The sequence below is a fragment of the Equus przewalskii genome, chromosome 20 (assembly GCF_037783145.1).
Source record: "Equus przewalskii isolate Varuska chromosome 20, EquPr2, whole genome shotgun sequence".
In the NCBI taxonomy this organism is placed as follows: domain Eukaryota; kingdom Metazoa; phylum Chordata; class Mammalia; order Perissodactyla; family Equidae; genus Equus; species Equus przewalskii.
In genome coordinates, this window is record NC_091850.1 from 26,846,636 (window position 1) to 26,870,928 (window position 24,293).

General features: G+C 42.0%; 1 long non-coding RNA gene across 2 annotated transcripts in view; it reads left to right on the plus strand.

The window, feature by feature from the left end:
• LOC139077832 (uncharacterized) overlaps positions 1 to 24,293 on the plus strand; it is a 216,045-nt gene that overhangs the window by 127,046 nt on the left and 64,706 nt on the right. Inside the window, exon 6 of one of the 2 annotated variants that reach the window (XR_011530370.1) lies at positions 822 to 1,223. The exons of the other annotated variant lie outside the window; for it this stretch is intronic. This is a non-coding gene — a long non-coding RNA (uncharacterized lncRNA). Of the gene's footprint in view, positions 1 to 821; positions 1,224 to 24,293 lie in introns of those variants that run through there. 2 annotated transcript variants of the gene reach the window in all.

Below are 24,293 nucleotides of genomic sequence, written 5' to 3' on the forward strand. Positions count from 1 at the left end.
TCCACGGATCAAGAAACAAGGTCCAGAGAGGGACTTTCCTAGAGTGACACAGTTAACATGCCCAGGTCACCCAACCTTCTGAAGTGTTCTTTTTCCTAGCATCCTGGTCCTTGGGAAATTGGCTGAGGGGTGCTTGTTGTCCCAGATTTGTGCTTATTCTGGACACAGTTCTGAAGGCTTTAATAGATTATGGGGTTCCCCTGGAAATTAGAGCTCTGTTTATTCCTGGAGGACTGGTGACACCTCACACAATGGGAAGAGTTCTGGATCTTTCCAACCCACCCCCAATCCTGCTGCTTGTGGGTACTAAGATGCCCCACTATACTCTCAGGGGATATTAGCAAATCAGGCACAAATTCCAAAGGCATCCTGGGTGGCTTCAAAGCTTATGGAGAGGCCCAGAAACCTCCCCGACCCCTGAGTCCTTGGGTCAAAAGGTTCAGGTTGGGGATGGTTGTACAACCTATTGTCTTTTTCTTTCCCAGAGATACCCTTTGCCAAATACACACTCACCTGTGTAAAAAATGGTGGGGCAGGGGATGAATAAGAAGCTCCATAGTTATGCAAATGCTAGGAGAAAGACCCATGTTTCATAACCTAGTTGGAGCCAAAGAGTCAATGATAATGACAGCTAACATAATATGTTCATTATGAGCCAAGTACTCCTGTTATCCCTGCTTTACGGATGAGGAAATTGGGGCTCAAAGATGTTAAATGACTTGCCTGTAATTGTGCAACTAGAAAGTGGCAGAGCAGAGCATCCAAATGCAAGCTGATGCCCCAGCCAGGACCTTGATCTCCATGCTGTATTCCCTCTGCAGACAAATGGCAGTAAATGGACCACATGAATGGACTGCAGAGAAGAGACCTGAGACAATTCTTGCCAGTGCAGACTGAGATGTGCAAGGCAGAAGCAATTTAGAGAGACTGAAAGAGAAAGGAAGGCCCAATTAAAATCCAAATGGAGAGAAGCACAATGTAAAAGCAAATTGGAAAAAGCTGAAGCAACAGAGGGACCCTCAGGAAGATGGTGAGTGTGAGAAAAAAGCACAGGAGAAATGTCCTCTGCAACCCAAACCCACCTCATCAAATAGCTCTGGACCCAGTTTTTATCTTTACAAGTGATAGCTGGCTGCTGCCAACTGTTTGCATAGTGTGTGCATTGAAATATTTTATTGTTTTATGGATGCAATAAAATAAATGTGATTAAAGGCAGAAATCACACTTGAGTTCTGGTGAAGGAGACTGGAATGCTGGAACCAGGGCTTTAAAAAGCAGAGCAAGGTCTTTTAGTCAGAGAAGAGGAATCTGTTTCCTGTTCTTGCCTTGGGAAGACAACACAAGAATGGATGGAGGATCAAAATTTTTAAAGAGGCAAGAGGTAAAAAAAAAAAAAAAAAGAGATGATGAAGGTGTTCCATGGGGGTGGGAGGCAGAAATCAAGAGGCATTAATGACTTAAAATGTGAAGGCAGGGTCTGCAGGGTATGGCTGGCCTCTAAAGGAAAGAGATGTGGGGTCTGAAACACAGAGCGGAATGAGATGAGAGAAGTCTTGAGTATGCTCAGATGATAATGTTTCCAAAAGAGATTAGGGCAGAATGTTTCTTTCCCAGCAAAGGAAAGTTCTGGTGGAAGGAAATGTGAAGAATTTGGGGATTTGAGGTGAGATAAGGCTGAGGGTCAACTGTGGGAAGAAAAGAAGGAAGAGACTGAGAATTAGCGTTCACAGATGGGGAGGATGGGGAGTGCCAGTAACTGTGGCTGTAGGAGAAGGGTGACTTTTACTGAGAAAAATGTAAATCAGATCCACAAATACTGACAGTCAAGAGCAGTACTAGGTGCTTGGGGCTAGAGAGGGAGTGGGCAGGCATAATGCAACAAATGAACAAGATAACTGCCGCCCATCTTCATTAAGGATTTTATACCCAAGTGAAGGAGCGTGATATCAACACCTCGCTCTATTACATGATGCAGAGTGGCACAAATATAAAATGCAGTCACTAAAATAGGGGTTTGGAACTTAAATGGAGAAGTGACAGGACTCATAATGTGCTGGGGACATGGGGAGAGTCAAGAAAGGTTTCTCAGAGGAAGTGGCCTTTTGGATGGATCTTGAAGGATAAAGATTGAGTGAAAGAAAGCTATTCAAGACTTCTTAAGATGCCATCTTAGCAAAGACACAAATGCAGGAGAATCCAGAGCATTTTGGTTGAGGTGAAAGTGTGAAAGTCTAGAATGGCTGGTGAGGCTGTTTAGAGGTTAGAAGAGAAACCAGGTCACATGGCATTTTGGAACCATGCTGAAGAGTCTGGATTTTATTTTACAGGCTAGTGTCTCTCAACCAATTTTCTGCCTCCACACTATTTATAGGCACAATACAATAATCCCAGCTTTCAATAGGCTCCTGCTCTCCCGAGGGGTCATATCAGAATTGGGGAGTCGTGGACCTTTATGGAGGAAAATGGCAGGATCAGAGCTGAGAGACAAATTAACCAGGATGGAGACTGAAATCAGGAAAATCAGCTTGGAAGTAATTACGGCTGTCCAGGTAGAGATGATGAGGGCCTGAGCTCACCGTGAGTTTATAGAGGTAGAAATGACTGGGCTTCATTCATTTTTGTTTAATGAGCACCCACAAAGGGCCAGACACTGTGTGTTCTTTGGGGATACAAACATTAAACCCCACAATCTACCACACATGCCTACAATCTATGAGGCAAGTAAACCAACACTAAACTATGTAGGGGCCATGGCAGAGGCAATGGAGGGACGTTAGGAGGACTGAGAAGAGGTGTTCAGTTACATACGGTTTCAAAAAAGTCTTCCTGAAGTAAACAGGCTTGCACTGAGGCTTAGAAGATAAGTAACAACTGCCCAGATAGAAAAAAGGGGAAATGGGGCCAAGAGGGGGTGGGGAGAATGAGAGAGCACATACAAAGACACACTGGCATAAAATGGCATATAACATAAGAGGAGAGCAAACATCTAGGCCAAAAATGGAAAATAATTGCAAAATATTGAGCCAGGCATAATATGAGTAAATTAACATGTGCTCCTGCCTATGATCCTTGGGGTGTACAGAGTGTGGGCTGGAGACATGGTGGCCAAAGGCTGATGCAGACTGCCACATCAAAGAGGTTGGACGTTAAATGGAAAAGTGATGTTACTCAGATTTGTGGTTCAGAAAGATTATTCTGACGGCAGAGTGAAGGATGGATGGGAAGGGGCACGATTTAGGAAGCAGGCAAACAAGTTAGACAATAGCAAGGTAATGGGAGTGGTGAAGGGGGCAAGGATGAGAAAGCATGACGAGGAGCAGTGAGCATGAATGGTGATCAGTCAGACCGGACAGAAGAGGAAGGAGCCTAGGAAGAGCCCAGCTTTCTGATCTGATGACTGTAGCTCATAGTGGCATAATTCATGGAGCCAGAGAATGAGTTAAGACAGGTTTGGGATGAGGGATATGGCAGACTAGAAATGAGAGGAAATGGGTTCAGTTTCATACCTATTGAGGTGGAATTGTCTGGGAGTGATTTCTAGTGAACAGTTGGACACAGAATCCTAGAGCTAGGAAGAGAAGCCTTGGCTGAAGGTCTGGAGTTTGGAGTCATCCTTCTACACTGGTGGTTGAAGCCAAGGCGGTGGATCAGATCACACTGTGTCGTGTGAAGGGAGAAAAGGGCCAAAGACAAAAAGTTGGGCAACAATCGCATTTCAGGAATGGGCAGAGGAGGAGGTGACTTTGAACGCGACCAAGGAGTAATATGAGGGGTACTGAGTAAACCAGGACAGAGCCGTGCCTAGAAAAGGAAGGGCATTTCAATAAGGAGGAGTGGCCAAAATCTCCTGGATTAGGCAAGAAGCTGGAGACAGACAAGAGACAAGGCTCAGCCAAGGACTCCAATTTGTGGGACTTTAGGCATCAGCGACAAAGAACTGAAACATACGCATGTATTGTGAATACGGTGTGCAGTCAAAACTAAAAAATGAGAAAGAAAAGGAAGGTGGCATATTGTGATTTATAATAAATATATATTTGGTCTTCTCTGTTTCTGGCACAGAGCTCTTAAAACCTTTGGAATTTCCTCAATGATAAAAGTGATAAAGGTGTCTTGATATTCATAACAAACCCCTTTCAACCACACCTGAGTTTAAGTAATGAGGTGACTTTTGGAAAGCATCCAAGGATGGAGGCTGATTGCCAGGGAAACGAGCCGTGTGATCGAGAGTTGGAACTTTCAGCACCACCCCCAGACCTCCAGGGAGGGGAGAGGGGCTGGAGGTTGAATCAATCACCAATGGCCAAAGATTAATCAATCCTGCCCATGTAGTGAAGCCTCCACAAAAACCCAAAAGGACGGGGTTTGGGGATATTTCAAGATTGTGAACCAGAATGCTTCCAGGTGCTACCATGCTGAGCCCCAAACTCCAGGAGGATAGACGCTCTATTGTTTGAGACTTTGCCCTAAGTATTTCTTCATCCGGCTATGGATTGGTATTCTTTAATATCCTTTGTAATACATCAGTAATCTAGTGAGTAAATGAATTTCCTGGGTCCTGTGGACCACTCTAGCAAATTAATCAACCCAAGGAGAGTCTGCGAAACTCTGATTTATTACCAGCCCATCAGAAGCACAGGTAACAACCTGAACTTGCAACTGGCATCTGAAGGAGGCAGGGGGCAATCTTATGGGACTGAGCCCTTAACCTGTGGAATCTGATGTTATCTCCAGGCAGATTTAGAATTGAGTTGACTTGTAGGACACGCAGCTCGTGTTAGAAAATTGCTTGGTGGTGTGGGGGAAAAACCCACACGTTGGAATTGGTGATCAGAATCTTAGACAGCAAGTTTAAGGGCCTAGGAAATAAGGCACTATAAGACAGATAGAGGAAAATTCTGTAAAAACGAGACAACACTTTAAAAGAATTGCTATAAAATCCAAATGCACTGTCAAGATACTCATATTTCCTTCCCAGGGGAAGGGGAGGGTGGGCAGGAGGTAGAGGAAGAAAGCGTTGGGGCAAATGTAACCATCTCATTGCTGAAGAAATGACATACTAGCATGACTGATGGAAATTTTAGAAGCTGATGCTTAAAAGAAAGAATGTTGTATAACTAATGGAAATGAAAATGGGCTAAGGCCACAATAAAACTTGGAAGTGCTTTTAATGAATACTTCAAAATATGTATAGTATCACCTCAGAAAAAATTGAATGTAAAGAGTTTTAAGAATAAATGATGGCTGCTAACATCACCAAAGAAACACAATAATGATGTACGTCCTGAAGGAAGCACACGGCACCCTTTGTAAAGAATTCACACACACACACACATACACAATGGAACCTGAATCAGATGACACCTCTAGATCCAGCCTTCGGTTTACAGGAAATAAGGGGACAGAGGAACATCTTGTACAACAACATGGAAATAAAATAAGCAAAATCCAGACAACAGGAAACTCTGCAGTAACCTAGTGTCTTCAACAAACAAATTACAGAAACAAAGGAAAAGCGAGAAGGGACTACAGATTATGAGACCTGAGACCCATCAACCAAATGCAATGGGAGGAAATTTTCAGATCCTGATTTCAATAAAGCAATTATAAAAACAATTTTATGAAACAGTTGAGAGAAATTTGAACACTACTTGGATATTTTATGACATTAAGGAATTATTTAAGATGTTTTTACATATAATTTTTTAAAGAGTCCTTATTGTTTACATTTACATACTGAAATGTTTATAAATGAAATGATATAATATCTTGGATTTGCTTCAAAATAATCCAGTGAGAGTAAGACGGAAACGTGTGTGTGTTCTAGATGAAACAGAACTGATCCTGAACTGGTAATTGTTGAAACTGTATGTTGGGTTCATAAGGATTCAGGATACTACTCTCTCTGTTTTGTGGATGTTTGCAAATTACCATAATGAAAGGTTAAAAAAAATCAAAGAATAAATGTGAACATACCCATGATGTCCTTTCAGATCTATGAAAGGATTCAAAATAAGCTTGAAGTGTTATTATTTCACAAATGTCATTATTTCCTTTTGATGTTGAATCTCTTCTGGTTTCAAATGTTCCTAATTAAAGAGCTTCCACCAATTCTTAAAGTTAGATTGCTGCTGGCCACTGTCACAAAATGAAACATGCAGGAGGGGTGAGTGCGTGTGTGTGTGTGGTTGTTTAACTTGGATGTGGTTGTTTTGGACATTGCTTTTTTTCCAGCTTGTCAGTACCCAGGCTTCTGGGTGGCAGCAGAAGGAAGCAGTGCAGGAGAAGACAGGGCTGGAGGTGACATGGATCCACTCAGGAAAGGTAGATTTTGGCTGTCTGCATTTTAACAAGGTCTCAATCGAGAAGATAGCCACTGTAAGGAGGGGTCTGCTGTTGACTCCAGAAGGCAGAGATGAATTCAGAATCAGAGCGTTTCTTGAAGTTTCTATGCAAACAGATTGGAGTCGCCAGCTAGATGCTCAGAAAATGCTGAAAGGAATACAATTTCAGAAAGGAGGGTCAAGAGGATAGACCCACATTACAACACAGAAGAATGGCCCCAAGATGATAGACCAGGTCCCCACAAGTGATACAATGTTTGTCACCACTGGTTCAATAACAGAGACTTGCCAGTTGCCCTCAATCCTACCTCCTGCTATATAAGGTCCCCAGGTATGGCTGGTGGCCAGAAGGAGGCCAGGTTTGCCTTGTAAATGAAGCCCATAGTCATGGCAGGAGGCTGGGAATGCTTGTATGTCTTTCATCAGATATATAAAATATGCCAATCAGTGGTTTTTACTTTGGGTTATGATATTATTTCTATTATAGTTTAAGAGTCCTGGGGTAAAGTGAGGAATTAATCCATACACCCATTTTAGAAACCGCCACGGCCCACAGTATGCTTCTGAGTGTCCCACTTGCCTGAGAATCTTATTGATCCTGGGAGAAACAGTAATGGAGTAATGGAGACTTGAAGATAAGTAGGAAGGGCTGGATGGTTGTACTGACAGTGGACATAATGGGGCATGTAGGGAATGAACGTATTGGCCTCTTGGACAGCTCCCAAACAGGAGTGACAATTCATCCTGTAGCAAAAGAGAGGAAAGTTGCCAAGGCAACAATCTGATTGTGGGGAGGAAGGCCTAGGAATTTGACGTTATGTAGAAAGTACCAAATGTCCAAAGAAACTTTTTCTGAGTCCCCCAAGAGGATAGTGGTTTATAAAAGAATGGACAGCCTAGTGGTCCATCACAGACACAGTGAGAAATCAGGAGAGTAAAGCTACAGTTTGAGGAGCCCAGCAAGAGCTGTAACGCTGATGGGTAAAAACCTGATGCCTCCCCAGTCTTCCCTCCTTTCCTTTCCCTCCTCCTTTCTTCATGTCAGTGAAACAGCAACAGTAATGGCAAAGAAGGAGCCTCCATGAGAGAAAGGGTGGAAAGGACCCCAGTGAACTGGGAAGAGCAGTATTGACACAGAAATGGCTACAGAGTCTAACTCCTGCATCGCAGAGGAGTGACAGCAGCTGCAGCAACTAAGTGAAGCCACCAGGAGGTGGAACGGGGAGAAGCAAAGGTGTCTACAGTGGGGGAACTTAAACTCCACCAAAGAGAATTCCAGAACAACTCTGGTATCCCAAAGGAAGGGAAAGACGTAGGGGAGCCTGGTTCTTAGAATCCCTCTGGGAGAGCAAACAAGAGAGACTGAAATTGATTGGCACCCATTTTCCTTGAACATCCTCTTGTAGGTTGGGTGGTCAGGGAGTCTGGGGTACATTTCAGTGACTAATTCTCTGATATAGGATTATGATGTTGGATCCCATTTTCTAAAAATGGGAAGATCAAGGTTCGTAGTTCCTTCGAGATACTTTGCAGAGAGGATAGGCTGCAATCAGATGAATAGTAGTGCTTTGGACAATAGCCTCCGAGTTGGAACCACTAGGACTTCTCATGGGAACAGTTAGCTAAGAAAGAGATTATCTGCAAATTTCCTCAGAAATGCTGAGGGAGGGGTAAAATAGTGGAAGAGCTTAAACAAGCAATGAGAAGACTCTGCGGGGGGTGGGGAGGGAGTGGCACGGGAATCGTAGTTCTAAATCTACCACTTATTAGCTGTGTGTCCCTGTGTCCATTTGCCTCAGTTTATTCACTGGTAAATTGGAGCTAACAATGCCTCCTTTGCTTGGCTCATGCGGCCTCTCCCACAGGGTTATTATAAGCACCCAATATAACAGTGTTGCCCCAAATGTGGTAGGTATAGCAACTTGTACTATGTAAGATGATTTCTGACGGTACATGGCCAAAGTTTTTATGATTATTTGAATTTAAAGCCTAGTATTTGTTTTTATGCATATTAGAAAAAAAGTATTGTATAACTAGCACACCATACTTACGATTTCATAGACATACTTGCTCAGGAAGAGGCTTAAGTGAAAAACAAGAAACAGTAACAAGTGTATGAATATGTGTGTGCATATAATGTGTAACTATGACAAAAAGGGAAGGTAGTGTCCTTCTAAAATGTGGGAGTCTGCAAAAACTGAATAAGTAGGACAGCTGTCTGAAGACTTAGGGAGCCTAACAAACAGGTCCTTCTTACTCCTCTGGAGGTGCCTGAGTTTCTTCTTCTGCAGAAGGCAACAAATGGTTGCTGATGCCTTCCTCGTATCAGGTGCTTTTCTGGGTTCTGCGGATACAGCAGTAGACCAGATAGACAAAATTCCTCCCTTCTGGAGCTTCCACTCAGGTGGAGAAGCAGATCTAAACCCACGAAATGGTTTTGTGGACCTGACCGGATGAGATGCAAAGAAAGCATCTGACAATTGCAAACGCCCTCTCCATATCTGGTATTGTAGTGAGATGCCAGAGGCAAGAACGAGTTGATTTGAGAATATCTAAAAAATGTCTGGCAGAACCCAGAGAAATACTCTAGTGTGGACAAGTGTAAACTGTTTTTGTTTCTGTTGGGTTTTCTTCTGGGTTAAATTCCTGGAAGAATTTTCCTAAAACCTTTGCACCGTGAAAGGACTTATCTTCAATGTCTGCTTTTGGCACTATGTGCTCTCCAGAGGTAGTGGGAAATGTGAATGTAATGAGTATCATATTAGAATTATGTATTTTAGTTTTCAAACAGTCAACCCAGCTTGAATTAATCTAACCGTAAAATCACTTTTCTGAATCAAAGGCTCTTGTGAAATCCAAATATGTAAAGTCTAATTTGTTTTTCTTCATTCCCTAGTTTTAAAGTTCTGTCCAAAAGAATTAGCAAATTTCCTTGGACTCATTTTTTCTTCTTAAATCCCCAAAGTAACTTATTTCTTAACGGGTTTGCTTGCTTTGTGTCTTCACTTATTGTATCTTTCTATCAATTCTCCAGTTGGATGCTCGACAACGTTTAAAGGGTCAGCTACCCCTACATGAGAAATCACTGCCTCAGCGAACTTATTAAACAATACCCTGCTGGCTTGAAAGGGTTAAACTAAGTTTCTACATCAGCATAATTTCCAAACAGGGAATAGCTGATGTGCTGGGAGACTCTGTCAAAAATGAATAGTAATGAGTTCATAACAAAATAACAGCCCAGCAAAGACTAAAACCAGAATATGATAGATAGAATGTAACATGCTGGAGCAAGAATGTAGGATGCAAGATGTGTTAACCAGGCCTGCAAATGAGACAAGTCCATCTAACTTTAGCTTTCAGACCCTCTGCAAGGGAGTAACTGAAAATGATGATTCATTACTTCCATATTGATTGCATCACGTGCTTTCCTGTAGTTCGATGTTTAGCATTTTTACTTGGGATGATGGTTTCACTGTTTTACTAAAGAATCCAAGTTTGAATATTCATTTTACTTTATTGTTTCTTGCTAATGTGTGTAGCAGGTTTGTAAACTCTGTTTCTACTTATAGGCTTAGTCTCCAAAAAAAAAAAAAAAAGAAAAGAAAAACCTTAATGCTTTCTATTTTGATTAAATAGTAAACAGATGAAATGATTTGCTATCCTGGCTACCTGGTATGAAATGCAAGGTTTGTAAATTTCAAACATGAGCTAGGAAGATAAATTGATTTTTAAAACTAAATCTCCCAGAACTTAGAACCCAAAGGAATGCTGTCTCTGTTCAGCACATTCTCATTGGGAGGTCATATACTTATTATAATTGTGTTGTTTTTCCTCTAAACATTTGGAACTCCTCTTGTGGAATTGTCTTCGGAGCCTGCAAAGCATTTTTCTGAGAGTTCTGCTTTGTGCCCAGTCTTCATCCTTTGGGGTGGGGTGGGGGATGGGAGCCAGTGGAAGGGAGTGGATTTAATGATTTCTGGAAAGAGCCAAAAGTCATCCAGAGGGCAATCTGGTGAATGGCGTGAGTAGAACCATCTGGGGTTAAAAAAAAAAAAAGACTGTCTATAAAGTGTGCAACCTGGCTCTGTCATTTGACCTGTGACCTCTTAGCGAAGGCTATTCTAAAAGAGGCGTTTCTGGGGCTGGCCCGGTGGCCGAGTGGTTAAGTTTGCACGCTCCGCTGCTGGCGGCCCAGTGTTTCATTGGTTCCAATCCTGGGCGCGGACATGGCACTGCTCATCAAACCATGCTGAGGCAGCATCCCACATGCCACAACTAGAAGGACCCACAATGAAGAATATACAACTATGTACTGGGGGGGCTTTGGGGAGAAAAAGGAAAAAAAAATTTAAAAATCTTAAAAAAAAAAAAAAGAGGCGTTTCCAAGAAGATTTGGCCCATGACTGGCACTCTTCGAATAAATGTGTAGACTCTCCCAAAGTGACTGCTTTTGAAGTAGTGCTTCAAACGCTCATTTTCTTATACAAGATGTAGAGTGCTGTTTTCACAAACTATCATGGTCATGTGTAGAGAAGAGCTGTCATTTACTAAGATCCAGAATCAAGATAAAGACCATTAGGTAAACATACTTTCTCAATAACACAGAGGAAAGAAAAGAACTTGCTGTGAAAGTGTTGGTTGTTTTTCCCCCATGAACCTCAGGATTTAGCCGTTGCCTATGTATCTACCGTAAATGCCCTAGTATAAAGCAAGAGAAAATACGAGACCCTTTTCCATTTTCCAAATAAGTCCTCCCCTTCACCTTGCCAAAAGTTTTAGAGACGTAGCTAAAAATCACCAGTCATCTATTCATACTTAATTTATTAATTTAGTTACATGTGTTTAAATAATTTTAAATACTTACAAAATTGGTTTATTAATATCACTTTATATACTATTTTATATTCCATATAAAGAAATATTACTATAGTCATATTTCTTCTACTATCACGTTTCAATTTTATCCCAAGCCACAGCATAGCATTATGACAGTTGTTTTCTTTCATGCTTCCTGCAGTTGCATATTCTCAACATCCACTATGCAACCACTTACTGTAATACTTTAAAAAGTGATGTTTAAAAGGCTTGTTCACATCAACGCCCACTCTTGCAAATGGGAGGCCATTCACCCTAGTGAAAGAATAATTAAATATGTATTAAAGTCCACCGATTCCACTTGTAAACCTCAGAATCTTGCATTGATTACGGGCATTTCAGGATGATGTGTCTTCTCTGAAAAGAACTGTGTTATTAGAAATAAAATAATGATGAGTACACCCTATAGAAGGAGACTCTGAATATCCAATGATTTCCTCTTTTTCCAAGGAGTGATTTTGGGGAAAACTTTTCTTGAGTGTACACAGAGTTAAGGATTTGCTCTCTGTTACCCTGCGAAGAGTGAATAGCTCTCTGAATTTTCATTTCAGATGAAAGAGTAAAAATACATTACCAGCAGAAGTCACAGCTCATAGGAAGAAATCTGATAAAAGACAGTGTAACAGAGAACAGAGCACGTTTGATTTTCTTTTGGCATACAATAAGGGAAAAGCAAAATACAGCGCAATCTTTTGCCCATAGAGATTGGAACATATGCACTGGATTACAAAGCAAGTACCCAAAAGCTCTACGTTTATGTGTGTAAAAAAAATAATAGAAAATAGCTGAAGAGGAGAGAGAGAGGAGAAAAGTAAGTAAGAGGGGCAGGAGTCTGTTTAGTTAAATTATAATGCCACTTAGACCAGGGCATCATCAAGATTCTGGCTTTGGGCTTTCAAATGTTGAGATCTTGTAAACCACCGTGTCTTGATGCTAGCCCCTATACAAACTCTCCTGTATTTAACATCGTGGCTGAAGCTGATGTTGGAATCCTGGCTGAGCCCCCATATTTCGTATGGCCCTGGTGGTTCTTCTCACATGTTCACAATGGTTCATGGCATTGATGCCCTCAGAGGGACAGCAACAGTCTCTCAAAATGGCAGGCTTCCCACTGTTGGCAGCAGCTTGCTAGCCTCTGCATGCGATTTTGGAGACAAAGAAGTACATAAAAGCAATTCTTCTGGAGGATGAGTGGAGAGCTTTCGTTTTAAATTTCTCTTCCTTTTTCACTTTGCAGGGTCTCAAAAGGATAACCTTTAGGGTACTTTCCAGACCTGCTCACCTGGCTTAGGACACCTTGATACATAATAATCAGCTTCATAATTTCCTCTTTCTAACTCTATAGGCACTTTTCCTCCTAATTTTGGACAGTCATTGGCATGATGTGGAAGTTGCATATATCTTTTGAAAAGAGTTGATGTGGATAAATAGCCTTTTCTACTTTCTGCATTTTTTATTTCTTTCACAGAGCTCCATTGGCCAGAAATATTGACAGCCACATAGATTTAAACATGTCATGAACAAAACTTCCTCTTAGTCCCAGAAAAATGAGTTTGTATATATCTTCTTGAGGAAGACCAAAGAGGCAATGAGTGGTAGTGGACAAAACTGAGTGAAGAATGAATTGAGCTGGCATCTCATTTCTGGTCTCTCCCTCATCTCTGGACTGTGGGCATGTCACATAATCCTTCTGCTCATCTAGTCCCACAGTCATGAAACAAGTGTTGACCGGTTCACCTCTCAGATTTTGTCAAGTTCTAATAATCTGTATTTCCAAATAATAGTGGCTGCTGGGGATTGAACACTTACTCTGAACCAGACACTCTGTGGGGACTTGCGTGGGTCAACTCTTTTAATTGACCCATCAAATCTGGCAGATGGGGACTATTATTTACAGGTGAAGAAACTGAAGCTTAAAGAGTTAAGTGACTGTCCTGAGGAAAATACCTTTTCTTTGACTGGGTCCTAGCTAATGGGTTAATTCTTTTCTGAAGAAGTGAGCCAGACACTTCAGAACACCAAGAGACAGAGATTGGCCAGAAGGGTTTTCAACACATATTTTGTTTCTTTTCCTTTCTTTGCTTTGTCTTTCTTAGGCCTCCTATGGGCAGAATTGAGTTCCTAAAACTCTTCTCTTCATGACCCATCATCAACATCAGTCCATATAAAGCCCTTCATTATTTTTATATTTCCCTCCTTCATCCTCCGTATCACGCCCCTCTTCCCATGCGCATTCCTTGTAGTGTACTTAATCTATGTCTTTACAATCCATCTTCCCTATGTTTATTTAGACATGTACATCCTTGAAAAATGTTATTTTATATTTTGACTTACGTAAATGCTATCAAGCTTTGAATCTCATTCTTTTTCATTCTTTTTTACTCAAGGCTTTGTTTTGAGATCCATCCACGTTGCTAGGTGTAAATCTTGTCCATTAAGTCTGATGGTCCTACAGGATTTCATCATATCGTATCACACATTTTCTTTATCAATTTCCCTTATCAATGGACATTTAGATTACCTCCAAATCCTTGATACCACAAACAATCTGACATGAGCATCCTCTAATATGTCTTTGTATGCACTTGGATGAGAGTTTCTTTGAATCATATGCTCAGGAGTAGAATTGGGGGGTCGTGGTGTGTATGCACTCTTAATTTCACTAAGTATTACGAGGTTGCTTTCTAGAAAGGCTGCATTGCTTTGTATTTTTTCCAGTGGTGTATGAGGTTGCTTGATTTCTCATATCCTGACCAGCACTTGTTATTTTCTGGCTTTCTAATTTTTTTTTTTTTTAAGATTTTATTTTTTTCCTTTTTCTCACCAAAGCCCCCGGAACATAGGTGTATATTCTTCGTTGTGGGTCCTTCTAGTTGTGGTATGTGGGATGCTCCCTCAGCGTGGTTTGATGAGCAGTGGCATGTCCGTGCCCAGGATTCGAACCAACGAAACACTGGGCCGCCGGCAGCGGGAGCGCGCAAACTTAATCACTCGGCCACGGGGCCAGCCCCTCTGGCTTTCTAATTTTTACCAATCTCCATGTAATAAATAGTCTATCATTTCTGTTTTAATTTACATTCGTCTGATTACTGGTGAGTAAGAGCATTCTTCTTGTAATCATTAGCCCTTTGGGTTTTCCTCCTGTGATTTGCCTATTTATACCTTTGACCATTTTTTCCCTTATTGTATTTCTTAACTTTACTGGGCTTTGTAGCTATATAGTTTTATAGCTATAAATATAATTATAGTTATAAATATAGTCCTAATTTGTCTTAGTATCTGATAGGATGGGCTGTTCACCCCACATTCTCTGCTTTGAACTTCATTTTCCGTATTGACTTAACCGAATCACAAGAGTTTCTCTATACATTTTAAAATTATTTATTTGTGGATTTTAGTTGTCATTATTTTCTCCTGCTCTGCCACTTCTATTAGTTGTATCAATAAATGCTTCCTTAATTTGTAATATATCTTAATATCTGATATATCTTCTTTTTTTTGGTTTTGCATTGACTCTTTGAGAATTCTTATTTTTCCACATAAATTCTAGAACCATTTTCATGCTTTAAAAAATCTTTCTGCGGACTGGCCCGGTGGCATGCTGTAACTTTGCGTGCTCGGCTTTGGCGGCCCAGGGTTCGCAGGTTCAGATCCCAGGTGCAGACGTGCACACCATTCATCAAGCCACCCTGTAGCGGCATCCCACATACAAAATAGAGGAAGACTGGCACAGATGTTAGCTCAGTGTCAATCTTCCTCAAGGAAAAAGAGGGGGATCGATAACAGATGTTAGCTCAGGGCCAATCTTCTTCATCTCCGCCCCCCCCCCCAAAAAAACTGCTTTCTGGGATTTTGATTGTAATTGCATTCAATTTAAAGATTAATCAAGGAAAAATTAACTTTATATGATTTTAAAGCTGTTAATCTGTATGGTATTTAATTTTCCATTTATTTAGGTTTTATGATATGTGGTTTAATAGTTTAAAATGTATTCTCTATAAAGATCTTGTGTTTTCTTTGGTTAATGTCTACATACTTTATAGTTTTTGTTGCTACTCTGAATGATGTCTCATATTCTATTCTATGTTCTATTGGGTTATTGCTTCTTTATAGGAACCCTATTGAGTTCTGTACATTGTTTTCACATCTAACAAACTTGCTGAACTTCCTTTTAATTGTGATACTTTACTAATTTTCTTAGATTTCCCATGCATTTGATCATGATATTCTAAGTGAAAATAATAAGAATTTAGTCTCTTTCCTTCCTGGTCTTAATGCATTGACCAGGACTTCCTGTACCTGTTAAAGAGTGACAATAATACTGAGGTATTTGTGTCTGGTTCCTAACTTTAAAGGAAATTGCCTCTAAAAGTTTTTAATTAAATTGGATGATTGCAGTAGCTCATTGGTCGAAAGCCTTTATCGGGTTAAAGAAATTCCTCTCTATTCCTAGTTTTTTAAGAGTTTATTTAAAAAACACTGACATTGAATTTTATCCAATGGTTTTTCCGCATTTGTGGCCATAACGATGTGATTTTGCTCCTTTAGTCTGTTAAAATGATAAATTATTTTAATAGTTTTATATATTCTTTCTTTAAGCCATTTTTCTTGAATTATACTCCTTTCTATATATTTATATTTTAAATTCATTATTGAATTCCAATAGCTGGTACTTTAGTTAGTATTTTCACATTCATGTTTTTAAGTGAAACTGGTCCATAGACAATCAGGTCTTCTTGAACTAGATTTGGTATTAAGACCATACAAGCCTCACAAAATGAGTCATACGCTTTCCCTTTTGTCTTATTGGTGTGACACCTTGCGTTAAGACAGAAAGATTCACTGTAAAATAGTTCTTCTCCCAGTTTTCCCCACGTGAATAAATGGCAACCAGTTATCAGAACAAAAGCATTGATTCCTCTCTTTCTTGCACACCCACATTGGATTTTCAATCAGATAGTACTGGTTCTGCCTTCACAGTACATCTCAGATCCAGCCCCATCTCCCCACCACCTCTACTCTCATCTAAAAGATGATGATGAGGTCTGGATGATGGCACAACCCTGTACCTGGTCTTCTTGTTTGTGTTTCCACCTCCTTGCAGTTCATTCTCAATAGTAGCCAGCATCCATTTAAAGTATAAATCACATCACTTGACTCTATCATAATCATCTCCTATTTACCTCATTGGTGAGAGAGGGATTCCCACTCTAAGTTTATGGACACGGCAAATGGTCAAACACATGACACCCAACACTGGACAGATGAGATTGACAACAGTTTATTAGTCACATGTACTCACAATCTAGGGGAGGGGTACACTGCATGCCATGCATGGCCATGTGGGGGCTGCATTCAGGAACAGAGTGAGCAAACAGGGCTGGCAAGAGGCAAATTTTGTAGTGTCAAGAGGATGTGGTGCCCCCTGGTTCCCATAGGAGGGTGTAATTTGTTGACTAATTCAGGGACAAGCAGGAATTGCACCCTGTCCATTTGATCAGAGGCTTGTTCGGCCAGGGGATCTTTTCTACAGAAGCAGAATGGGGAGGGAAATTTGTGGGTAGGCTGTTTGAGGCCTTCCTACTTTCCCCCAGATGTCAATGCAGGACATCATATTGGGTCTTAATTTTAAACCTTACACCACAGGCTTCTGGGTAAAAACTTTCCAACGACAACTACAAGGCCCTTCGCAGTCATGGTCTGACAACTGCCCTCTGCCCTTCTTTCCTATACTCTCTCTTCTCCCACTTACTGTACTCCAGCCACACGGACCTACGTGTTCTTACTCAAACCTACTGAACATGTCTTCAACTCAGGCCCTAGGCCCTTACTTTTTCCTCGACTTGAACCCTTTTCCCCCAAATATCTTCATGACTTCTTTTCTCACTTTCTTCAAGTCTCTGCTCACTTCCTTATCTATAATAAAAAGCATTATTTTGCATGCTTTCAAACTTTATATAACTGGTATCCTGCTCTATATTGCTTTCCTTCTTCATTGTTATATTTTTGAAATTTACCTGCATTGCTACATTTGTCCCTGTATCATTCATTTTATCTACTGTATTTATTCCATTCTATCAATGCAGCAACATTTATTTATCTCATCTCCTATGGATAGATGCTTAAGTTGTTTCCAAGTTTTTGCCCTTGCAGACAATGCTTCAGTGAATAGTGTCATCAAGTCTTCTTGTGAAGAAGTATGAGATTTTCCTCTAGGGTACATTTGAAAATGTGGAATTGTTGGTCAAAGGGTACCAGGGACTTGCTGGGAGTTGGCCTCCAGAGGTGAGGCTGAGAGAGTCATGTGTGGTCTTCCACCTGCTGAATAGCACAGAAACTACTAGAAGAGCTGAGAGACCCTGAGACCCAAAAAAGGCACTGACATAAATAAGTGCTGCCAGTTGTTTCCATGGTTCACCAGAGGAGCTTCTATATGAGACCTCTGAGAAGGGTCATTGCTCCTGGGATACTATGCCTTAGGGCCACCTTCTGTGAAGCATCTGTTGCCACCGAGAGAACTGTGGCAAGATGCTCCGACTGGCAGGAGTGGCTGCTATGGCAAATTGTTAGGCTGGGGGGGTCTTAATTCCCAGACGTGTTAGAATTCCCCCCTCAGCCTCACATGAGTCACTCTTTACCTACAGGAAAGATAGAGAGAACTGAGCCTTGTCAATAATCCTTACTAAGTTTGGATAATAACAATTTCCCCATGGGAGTCCTTGGTAAGAATCAGGCACCCAGCAACTATGGAAAGAAACTCAAAACAGCTGGAGAGCTCCTGAATTAGAGCCTAGCTTTCAAATTTCTGATGGCGGGTGTGGCCCAGGAAAAAAATAGCTCCATTGGCACATGCATCTATTTACTTTCTGTCTCCTTTAGTCTTTAATTTTTTGTCCTCTCTCTAGTCCTCTCTCTCTCCTCCTTTCTTTCTTTTTCACTTTCCTTTTCCTTGTATATGTCTTAGATTTGTCAGTAGTATTTGAAGCCCTACTTTACCTCTGTGAGGTCATGCTTTGACACCAATAGAAGTCAGAGGAAATGTTCAATACTTTCAGTAACAGTAAATGGTTCAGAAGAAATCCATGCATACTGGGCCGGCGCCTACCCTAGAATTTGTCCTTTGGTTGACTGTATGAGCCCTGGCCTTGGTATGACTCTTTTGAGTGCATTGTAGAAGTGATGTGTCCCCTCCAGGATATCATCATGGAGACCTCTTGGTCACAATAACCTCACAGAGGCTCAGGAAGATGGCTACGATGGCCTGCTTTTGATCCCAGACACAGAGATTTGCCAAATCTTTCTTGTATGCAGCACCATGTGCATGTACACATAATTCCCTCAGAAACAAGAGCCAAAGGCGATAGGGAGTGAGGGATAAAACATTCCACTGAGAGTCAGGAGACTTGAGTTCCAGTCCTGACTCTGCCACTATCTAGCTGGTGGCCTTAAACCAATTACTGAACCCTCTGAGCTTAGTTACCTCATTTAAAACATGAGGGCTTTTAGGTACACAATCTGTGCACTCAAATTTTATTGAAAATCTACCTTAAACACCTGTTGGGAGGTTACAATCTACTTCTAAGCAACTACCAGATACACTTCAAGGTGCATTTTAGTTCTAAAATGTCTTGACATTGGAAGGAATTACAAACTTTTTTCTATATCTGAGGTCACTTGAGTTGTAATCATTTGAGATCCTGAATGATTTTACAGGTGCCTTGGTATCAAAGGTCACATGATTTCTCAACCCCAAGCTCATGCCAGGGCAGATCGGAGGTACGGAGGTATCCTCTGCTGTTTTCTCACCTATGCAATTACTACATAGCTGTACCTTTTGGGGGACACAGTCTTATTGGTGTTAGATCAGCTCTGTCCTACCATGATCAGTCTACTTCTCAGCCATTCCACCTATGACTCAGGGGGAATAAGTCCCAGGCCCACTGTACTGCACCTACTGGGGAGATGCAATCTACTTGTAAGCTTAACAGTGGGAGGCATTGTTTAAATTAAGCATCTCCCACTAAATAAGGACTTCAGTCTACTTCTGTGGCTTCCCAAGGGCATCTTCCATGAAATGGAAGGAACATTCTTTTAAAGAGGTTGGCAAAGGCATTCATCTCTTATCAACCATTGTGAGAACAATTTGCTTTTGCCAACCTGTTTTTGCCAAAACACCAAATCTCTCATATCCCTTCCCTATCCAAAAACTGCCACCAACTCTGTTGCCTGTAGAATTCAAGCTTGTTTACCTACCCTTTTTTATTTTGATTTTTTAAGGGAAACCTCTATTCTCTGGCCCTGTCTTATCTCTATCATTATTTCCATTTTTCCATTTTCCATATTTTTTCCCTCTATTCTCAAATAAGCATATTTCAACTCCCAGAGGATGGGGAAAGGGCCAAACTTAATCGACTACCTGCTATGTGCTGATCCCCATCCAAGGTATTTTCACATTTGTTATCTGATTTTGTAGCTGAAGAAATTAAGGCTAAGAGAGGTTATATACGTTGCCCCACTCATAAATGAAGAAACTGGAGTTGTTACCAAGGGCGGTTTGACTTGGAGCCCATAATCACTTTGCTTTAACACCCGCCTCTTGTCTCGGGGGCCCCACATCCCAGCTGTCTAATCAGCAGGGTTGTTCTGGGCATTATTCCTGGCAAATCACCCCGGTACCTGTTCCTCCAACTCTTCCAATTACCTTTGTAAGCACCTAAATCACTGTATTAAATTTCTTTTGACTTACATAACTAAAGTGACTTCTGAATCCTGATGGTACAACCCACTATCAGGAATATTTTTTATATAAATATCATTACCAAACTATTTTAGAGCTTAAACTTCTTTTAGCCCTCTTCACTTGACAAAGGAGGAAACTGAAGCCCAAAGAGGTAAGGAGAATTGTCCAAAATCACACAGCTACTTAGTGACAAAGTTTAAACCATTCCTTTGCCCAGAAACAAGGGATCAAAATGGCAGACTGAAAGAAATGTTCCAGAGTTTTAGAGGTTTTCAACCCGGGTCCCATCCTGACCAACACTCACTAGCCCTGTCTCCTTAGGAAAATCATTTCACTTCTCTGAGCTTCAGTTTCTTTGTTTGTAAAATGGGAATGATAATAACCCTTTGGGAGATTTTACATGTAAAATGCCTAGGACAGCATCTGTCTCATGTGCTCAATAAACAGTAATTACGTGCATTATTCTCTGTTATCCAGAGTCAGCAAGGCCAAGCTTCTCCACTTTGGGGACCAACAGGAAAAAGTCCAATAAAGACAATCATTCCTCAGCTCTCACCCCTGCCTCACTCTAGGATACTCAACGAACACTATGAAAGAAAATCGAGTGTCCCATGAACTAAGACTAAGGAATGCTGTATGTGATCCCAACAATTCACTTACGTTTGCACAAAGCAAAGAGTGAAAGAGCTTCTAATCAAATAAGGGGTCATAAGTTTTGCTCCATATCACATAGAGTGCAAAGTTTAGAAGAGCAAAAACATTAATATTTTTTTATTCTTCCTAAAGAAATGTTCAACATACTGTTGTATTTTTCATTTTCCCTCAGTCCCTCCCCTTTCCCTAAGAGGGAAGGTGGGGTAATCGTATTAGATATGGCAATTGGAAGATTAAGCCCAATTCTCTCAAGGAGCTGAATTCTGTCAACTGGAAGGATGTTCCGCTTTGAAGCCATAGAAAGATCCCCAAGGATAGATGTTCTCAATAGTTTTCTGTATATATCGGAGATTTAAGGGGCCCGATAAGTGACACTCTTGTTCCTTGCTCAACGTAGACATAGGAATTAGGCCGATGAAGATTTTTTAAAAGTCGTCCTTAGTATTGATAAAGCTGGTATTAGAAAGCAAAGTTTAGTAGGAAGCCAAATGGCCCGCAGCAGAATACAACTTACCCAGTCACAGGCAAGGCAGGAAACCTGCAGGTCTTGCCCACAGGGGCAGGGGCCTTTACTGCTGAACTCTTGAGCAGATGAACACACATGCTTCATGCAAACAGACAGACTCCAGAAGAGGAGAGGCAGGAGCCGAGGGAACGTGCTCGCTGCCTTCTTCAAAATTCAGAGGATAAGTCTGTCCTCGTCCCCTGGTGGGAAGAGTTCCAACAACATTTAAAGAAGTATAAAAAGAGACAAATCAGACAGACCCATGGTTCACCCACCCATTTTCCCCTTCTGATGGCAGTACCAGGAGTGATCCTCGGGAGAAGGGGATCCAGTTGTCCCCCAGGATCTCAAGGAGCCCATACCCGACTTCTGGAAACACTTGTTGGATCTGTTAACACTGATATATACAACTTCTTAGGGAAACCAGCTCTTCGTTTTCCCTATATGGAGCCTCCATACCCCCACACTATGGGGGAGAAAAGCAGGAGAACCGGGCTCTGTCCCCCTTCTGTCCTCCAGGTGGCAGGAGCACCATCTGGACTGTTTTGCTTCTGGGGCAGCCTCAGGCCAAGCCAAAGATAACACTGTGTCCATGCACACACTGTTCTTTTCTATGTTCCCAGGAAACCAAATCACAACGAAGTCAACAGTGTTGTAAACTGTGGATAGCTCACATTTGGCATACGAAGGACAAATATGAGGCCCCAGAACTTCCTTCCATCAAGGACTCAAGAACCCCCTCCTATGTCCTCTCTGATCTTTTGCTAACTGGGTTCTTTCAAGCCCTGTTTACTCAGTGTCAGAAATTGTCGAGCAGCCTAAGTCAAGTACCCTAGATAGAAAGCTACTCTAGTCCCTCTGGAGAAAGGGACAAGGAGTTTCAAACACCCTCATGCCTAGTCTCTTCTCCAGTGTACCCGCCTCCCCAATAAACCCAGGCTAAGATAGTGCGGCAAAATGCAACATAGGCTACCTTCTCAACTGATTGCCAGAAACTACAGCTATGTGTGCAGTTGCCTACTTGATATGTCTTCCTAGAGGTCTCAAAGGAACATTTTCCACCTCCGTTCCAAGCCTGGCCCTTCTGCAGTATTCCCCTTCTCAGTAAAGACATCCCCATCCAGCCAGATGTGAAGCCAGAAACCTAGGAGTCACTCCTGCCATTTCAGCCCACATCTAAGTTCTTGCCAAGGCATTTTGATTTTGTCTCCTCATTATGTCTCAAATCCCCTTCACTATCACCCTGGTCAGTCCACCATCATCTCTTGCTCCACCTGCCCTGTCTCACCCTCTCTTCAATTCAGCTCCACACTGCGGCTGGAATAATTTCTTCCAGAATGCAAATCTCCTCGTTTCACTTCTCCACTTTAAAGCCCTTCAGTAGCCTCTTCTTGCTCCTGGGACAAAAATGAAGATCCTGAAATAGCCCAATAGATCCTAATCGTGTCCTTCCTCCATCTCCAGCCTCTTGTCTGTCTGTGCTCCCCTTTGCCTCCGTCTGTATTCTAGTCTCCCAGACACCATTTCTCCTCCAACCAGAAGGCCAGTGCATACGTGTTTTCTCTGCTTGCAAAACTCTCCCCTCTCCTCTGTGCAGGTTCAAGCCTGTCTGACACTTCAGATCTCAGCTAGCAGTCGTCCCTCAGGAGACTCTGACTCTCTGGAATAAACCAACTCTTCCTGTTGTATCTTTTCATAACACCAGTGTGCATCCCCCTTCAGAGCACTTGCCATAGTCTCAATCTGATACTCATTTGTGGGTTATTTTATTGATACTTCTCTCCCCAACAAAACAGTATCCCCATGTGGGCAAGGACTACCTCTATTTTGGTTCACAATGGATTGCATTCACAGGATTAGCAGGTTGTCCATAACTGTTTGTTGAATGAATTGCAAGGTCCTTCTCAAACATCTGTTGGAGCAGGGCATCACTCCTATGTTGTTACTTCCACTCTGGGCTGTTCCCCTCCAGCTCAGCCTGGTGCCTTGGTTTATCCAGATTCTACCCCTGTGGAAAGCTTGTCCTCCCTCTTTTCTCTGAGCTTCGCATGAGGGGTGACACCACCAGGGTGGGCTCCAGTGCCAAAGGGACCAATGGCTGAAGCTGCTCCACTAGGACCCCGCCAACCTCCCCAGAGCCATTTCATTGACTTAACTACTTTAATAGCATTAGGAAGTTTCCTACCTCCAAGCTGCCAATGCCGTCTCCTTTCTGGGGAATTTGACTGAGCTAACCAGGGATCTCTTAGCATTTCTTCTGCTTCAGGTAGAACACAGAACTGAGGCCTGTAACATGAATCAAAAACTCTTGGCTTTTTCTCAGTCTCTGTCTCTGCTCTTCTTTCCTTTTCCTTTTATTCTTTCTCCTCTTTAACTTCTCAACCAACCCCACTGCTAAGACATTTTTCCTGTCCAGGGGAAATATACACCAAACCCTCTGCTAAGGAGCTGGCTGGGAATAACCAGGTCAACAGGACAGAGTGGTCCTCACACCAGCACACTAAGCCCATAGAACTGGGGGGACTTTCTCTGATGCTGTTTTGTAGAAAGGTATCTGTCTGTGCCTTTTAGAACATGTAGATCTCCCATAGTGTGTGTGTGTGTCCATAGTGCATGTGCATGCGTGCATGTGTATAGGAGACCTGGGGAAAGGTCAGCCCCTATTTGCCACCGGCAGTCCCTATCACTTCTCCAGCTGCCTGAGGTCTCTGTAAAAGACCCTGGAGCAGTTAGAGTCTATCTCTCCTGGGGTGGCCATGAGAATGCACCTTGCAGAACTTCAACTTACAGGGAGCAAAACTGACGCAAGCTGATGAGATCTGAGATCCTTCTCCTGTTTGCACTAAGGTCACACTGTCTTCAGGGGATACTATGGCAGGCCTGTTCATGGGTGACATAGGGCTCCTCTGACAGCTGACTTTCATGAAGGCCTCCCTGACCATCTGGAAGAAGCTCTGTAGACCGCAGGGCCACCTATGATACTTCCACCCAACCTGCTTTCCCTCTTTCCTGGGCTTGCATTGCCACTCGCAGCCACACCAGCTCCCTATGCATGGTCTCTCACAGGCATTTCACCTATTGAGTCCTTGCATCTTCAATCCCATCTTAGCGTCTGCTTTTCGGAGGACCCAGAATAATGCATCTCCTTATCCATCTCCTCTGAAAGAGCAGCCGT